The sequence below is a fragment of the Rhincodon typus genome, chromosome 20, assembly GCF_021869965.1.
Source record: "Rhincodon typus isolate 14 chromosome 20, sRhiTyp1.1, whole genome shotgun sequence".
NCBI classification, from domain to species: domain Eukaryota; kingdom Metazoa; phylum Chordata; class Chondrichthyes; order Orectolobiformes; family Rhincodontidae; genus Rhincodon; species Rhincodon typus.
In genome coordinates this window covers 15404012-15410005 of record NC_063351.1, presented here as the reverse complement: position 1 = coordinate 15410005, position 5994 = coordinate 15404012, and the positions used below count along the sequence as shown (strand labels likewise).

The 5994-nt window shown below is 39.1% G+C and overlaps 1 long non-coding RNA gene across 1 annotated transcript in view; it reads left to right on the top strand.

The window, feature by feature from the left end:
• Positions 1-2944, top strand: part of LOC125485562 — a 6283-nt gene extending 3339 nt beyond the window's left edge. Inside the window, exons 2-3 of the long non-coding RNA XR_007264271.1 lie at positions 212-484; positions 2036-2944. This is a non-coding gene — a long non-coding RNA (uncharacterized LOC125485562). The remainder of the gene's footprint in view (positions 1-211; positions 485-2035) is intronic.
• Positions 2945-5994: the final 3050 nt, after the last annotated feature.

The following is a 5994-nucleotide window of genomic DNA, read 5'->3' as shown; positions in this document are numbered from 1 at the left end:
ACTCCTGTGCTATTTCCATGAAATTTAAAAGTATTTCCTCCTGTTTGAGGTGGAATCACCCCATGGCCTATCTAACAGATAAACATGGTAAATGGGGAGAAGACCCCACATGATGCATCTACTGCTGGCTCATTCCTCAGGCAGGAGTTTTAGTTGAAGGAAACTTAGTCCCTTCATCTTTTACTTTAATTTTTGATGGTTTTGTCTGCAGCTCATTGTTATTCTATCAAAGGGTTCAGGATGGAGCTAGCCTTTCAAACACCACCGCTGGAACACTGTGAATGGACCATCTTGCTACCAATGATGAAAACAATCTGCAAGTTGTGGACACCAACTCTTGCTGGGAACTACTGCCTACAACCTTGTAAGTTTAATCAGCTGAAACTAACAGCTCTGGGAATCCCTGTGAATTCCAGTTGGAAGGGAGATTTCATGAACATTCACCTTTAGAACATGACCACATCCACAGCATTCTACTGTGTGGGTAAGTTTGATCATCACATGGTACATTTTGTAAACCAAACACCTTTTTAGTTTAGAAACCTTAATTTCCATAAAAGACAATTGCTTAGAAAATATAGAGTGATAACCAAAAAGGTTATTGCAAGCATCTTCAGTGATTTCTTTTTGCCCTGGTGCATTTTTTTTTGCCTGACTGCTCATTCTAATTGTCAGCCGTCATACACCCATTAGCAGTGTTTCATTTGAAATTTTATACCTGCCTTCTCAGTTTACAATTGATACAGTCTGTGTATCAAAATGCATAGGAAGTACTCTGTAATGGATATAAAAGTTGATTCATTCAAATAATGCAAGTAATAGAAGTGCATATATGATTTAGAAATTTCAATGTAAACACATGTAATGCAAACACTAAGTAAGACAATTGAAACACACACAGATGAAATGTACATCCATTTTATGTTTATAAAAGAGTGTAGAAGGACACATTTAAAGGACAATTTGAGATGATGAAATGGATAGTTAGAACTAGATTATTAGTTAAACAGTGATTGCAAGGCTTGTATATGAAATTAGCAATGAAATTAACTCTATCTGCTCAAAGAATTTTTCCCTCATTAATGTATGGCATTGATTTCTTTTGGAATGTGATTTATGACTATCTTGTTAATGAAGGGCTGAAGGGTTACAGGAATAAGTATAGAGAAAGCAGATTGAGCAAACTATGGAATACTGTGGTTCCAGACCTTGCGGGAACAACAGAAATTGGTCTGTGGAATGGAATTAATAAGGATTGAATCATGGAATGATTCACAAGTTTTCACCAAGTTGGATTAAGAAGAGAGACTGAGTAGGCTGGGATTATACTCATTGGAATTCAGAAGGATGAGGGGAGATCTCATAGAAACATATAAGATTATGAAGGGAATAGATAAGGTGGAGGCAGGGAGGTTGTTTCCACTAGCAGGTGAAACTAGGACTAGGGGGCATAGCCTCAAAATAAAGGGAAGCAGATGTAGGACTGAGGTCAGGAGGAACTTCTTCACCCAAAGGGTTGTGAATCTCTGGAATTCCCTGCCCAGTGAAGCGGTTGAAGCTACCTCACTGAATGTGTTTAAGGCAAGGCTAGATAAATTTTTGAACAGTAAAGGAATTAAGGGTTATGGTGTGCGGGTGGGAAAGTGGAGCTGAGTCTCAAAAAGATCAGCCATGATCTTATTGAATGGTGGGGCAGTCTCGAGGGGCCGGATGGCCTACTCCTGCTCCTAGTTCTTATGTTACCTTTCGAGCTTGGAGATAAAATCCAAATGCTTTCTCTTCTTGGAAGCTGAGCCCTTGACTATTCATCTCCCTCCACGGATTAAAATGAAGTACAGATGGTCATGAAAAGGCAAGTTGTAAATAGTTTGTTGTAAATAGGGGCAGGCTTGATGGACTGGATTTCATTTTTTTCTAAATCTCTTCAAATTCTAGTCTGAATCCGCAGTGTACGGACACATGGTGAGAGCCCAATAGGTGCATGGATGTGCAGTTGTACCATTTCTGCTAATGCCTTTTGTCTCCTCATTTACAGGCATCGGTCTCTGGGTTCAGGACGTGGAATTCAATTTGAAGGCAATGTCCTCCTTTGTTCGATTTCTCACCTCCACTATTGCCTTGAATTGAACTTTCCTGCAACAGTTGCCCTGCATCTCACATTCTTTACCCTTTCTATAGGTTTTTATAGTCAAATTAGTTACACTCAAACCAGTCCTGATGTCATTAGTAATTTGACATGTTAACTATATTAGTGATAAGACAGGCCTGCTGTAAACTGAACAGTAACAGTCCTCTGTGAAAACGATTGTTTGCAAAATGTTATTGACAAAGCTAAACTACAGCACACTTGGGAGAGGAATTCAGGAGTGTCGGCACTTGTTTCAAATCAGCTTAAAAAACCTCCTAATGGGAACCAACACAGAACTGTAAGTTATCTATAATGGCCAACTTTAGAACTTACCTTTTGTTTGATGAAGCAGGCTGTCTGCTGACACAGATTTAAATCGGGACTATGAATACATTGGTAGGATTGATGTTAGGCATTTCTATACAAGAGTGGTCTCTCCAGACAGTTGGTCTACAAAACATGTTTCATTTTATACATCACGTTCTCAATGCCACCTACCTTCAAGGTAAAATTCTAATTATTCACTGCTTTTGATATTGGGGGAAAAGTGGGGCAAGTTTTGCAAAGTGTTAAAACGTTTCTGTTTTCAAATACATCTTTATCTCATTACTATTATCGCTCAACAAAAATGTGAACCAATGCATCTGTTACTAAGAAATTCAACGTACAGGCAATCACTTCTACAACTTACCCTGGCAATGTGTAGTTTGTACAAAAGGTGGCATCGGCTCCTGAATGAATATTAACATAAGCGAATTTGTTCTGAAATGAAGTAAATTCTTCAATCTTCTTTTAAACATAAAATGAGTTAAATTATTCAGGCCTCTTTTTTGTAACGTAAAAGGTTTATGCATTTTAAAAGTAAATGCAAAAAAGTTTCTATCAAAATCTGTTTTAAAGTGAATTTTCTCCTTTAGCCTATTTTTGTTTCAAAATAACAGAGCAGTTTTTAATTTTCACAAACTTTTATTTAATTTTATTGTATATTCCACATTACATGACAAAAAATAGAACATTTCTTTCAAAGGATGTGTTTCAGCATTTAAATGAATTGATTATTGGTACTTTGCCATTAGGTAAAACCAACATAAATTGGCTGAATAATCAAGATGCTCAATTTAGAAGAGGAGCTGTCACAACCATTTTCCATTTCCAGTGCACAAATAAGAGTTTCATTGTAATAGAAGGTAATGTAGATCACACAAAGCATGGTGAGTCTTAGGCTCAGCCTGGCCTCCTTAAACTGTACTTTCTTGCACTCCCTGTAAAGCCCATCAGTGCTGAGTTTCCACATGTTCCCAAACATCTCCACAAATTAGGACTTCATCTCCCAATATTGTCGCTGGAGTTTAGTCATGCCAACTATTGTGTTGCACCGTCCTCCCATTAAGCCATGGTGCTGTGATTGTTAATGAGATCCCCCTTCCTCAGTAACCTACATCCTCCAATTCACTATTTTCTCCCTACTTAAATGTTGAGTTTCTCCCTTCACTATTATTGTCCCCTCTGCATCCCAGCAGGCTGCCTCCAATCAACAGAGCTGACTTCTCCAATTTGCTTATCACAGCACTGACTCCAAAAAGCCTCCTTGACTTTCATTAAGCTTATCCCTAGGACTGTCTGTATGCCATCCCCTCTAATCAAATTGAACACACAGCCCTGACTGATGACTGACTAGATCCCTGACTGGTAGCTATACAGCTCATTGACTGACTTACTGTACTTCCCTGGACTGTAGGAATAACTGGAGCCAACTCCACAAGCTGCAGTGATATGGACCCCGATCATAAACGCTCCAATGGCCAACTGACCATGTCCAAGCCCCTAGACTGAAATCACTTGCTGCTTATGACTATTGACTCCCTAACTGGAGGCTATATCCCTTGACCTGAGTGAGGACTAATTTCCTTAGACTTTGAGACATGACCACCTGTTTGCTGTACATGCTGTATTTTGCCATGTACATGCTGCCTCATGATGCAAGTGTGAGATTTATATGCCATACAGCAACATATCCATCCCCTTTGATTGATCTCTGTTCGGGACAACGACAAGCTTTTTGGTTTTGTGTTCACGCTAAAAGGCAAGGCACAAAAGAAGTTTTTAAACTCTAGCTGAGAGGGCAATGCATAAAAAGGCAAAGCAATGTGATACATACATATGATCCTTTGAAGGTCTACCTGTTGATACAAACCGTACAGCATATGTATACACAATCCATTCATTTTTACTTCAATAATTTAATCAAGGTCCATGAATTAATTTTACAAACAGGCCATTCTTTGAAATAGCCAGATGTGAAATTGTATCAAGTGAGTTTTGGACATCCAAGTTGCAGCTGATGTTCTCTTTTTCTGTATTTCTTGTCAGCCTCCCGCTAGAAGGTTGAAAGTAAGCTGCCTAGTTGAAAGATAATGGTGGCAGTAATACTCTAATTCCATGCTGTGTAGAGCCAAGGACCAATGAAAAATCATACTATCTAATTCCAAAATGGTGCTCAGTCAAAGCTTTGCTTTAATTGAAAGGATTAGTCAAGCACATGAAGCCTGCATAAAATAGATGTCACACATAATAAATACTGAAAATCTCTTTTAAAAAAAGGCAATTCAAAGCTTTGGGTAAGAAATTAAAGCCAACCTCCTGGTAAAAGCATGACTGTAAAAGATATTGGACCAGGCATCATAAGTGCTTAAGGTTCCAAGGAGACCAGTTGCTCTACTTGCTCATCCATCGCCTGTTGCTGTCAACTGGTTTTATCTCCTATTGTTTAAGGAAGCAAAGATTTGTGCTTCTTTAAACAGTCCTATCAAAAGTGATCTTTTTTTAAAAAAACTACTGATATCAGCTTCTAGTAAATGGCTAACATCCCACATGAAAGATAAGATGCGACTAAATCACTGTTGACTGATAGAGAGAGCATGGAGTATGGAACAGTAGGCTGACAAGTGCTGAGCCTTTGCTGACATCTGCCCCTCTAAATACCAGCATCTGGGAGAGGAGAAAACCCACTTAAAATAAATGGGTGATGCCACTGTTAATTAAAAAAAAAGCCAACCATATGTATGGATTTAGTATTTGTATGTTATTACTGCTAATAGCAATTCCTAGACTTTATATTGGGTAAGAGGATTCATCTTTCACATATTTCACAACACGTTACTGTGTTGAAAGGGTTGATATGTGTGGAAGTAGCCTATCCCCATTTAAGACCAGAAGAAGTGGGATTACAGTTCTGTATTCCTGGATTTTCTCCATTTTGGGATGACTTGGAGTCCCTTCAAAAGTGGCAGGCAGATTGCAGTTCTGGGATTCCGCATCACATTAGTGGGGTTTCTGATTTTTCAGGAGTGCCTTTTAAGGGAATGGACTTGTTTGGGGGTTTCTAGCCTGCGTCTATCATTCTGACCTAGTGGCCTCCATTGCATTGGTGTCCAATTTTCATGAAGACATGCAAGTTTTTTAGAAAAACTTATGGTTCATGGCATCTTGGAGGTGTTGAGAACCACATTCTGTATAATGGAGCCTTATGAGAGGTATATTTAAAAAGTCCTCATGCAAGACCAAGTCTCCCTCTCTGTGTTCCTGCCACCCAACCCACCCCATATGACCCCTCATGCTCCGTGCCAAGCTATACCTTTCAAACACCCCTATGGCCCCTCATGCCTCCTCTATTATCTCCACAATATCTTGCTCCCTGGCAAAGATGGATGCAAAGTATTCATTTAACACCTTAGCCATTCCTCTTGTCTTCAGCTGTAAATCTCCTTTTTGATCACAACTGCTGAGGTATACTACAGGGAGTGGTATCAATACTGCCCCTAAATGGAGTTGTCACTTACTTCATGGTGGTTTCTGGATCTTTTACA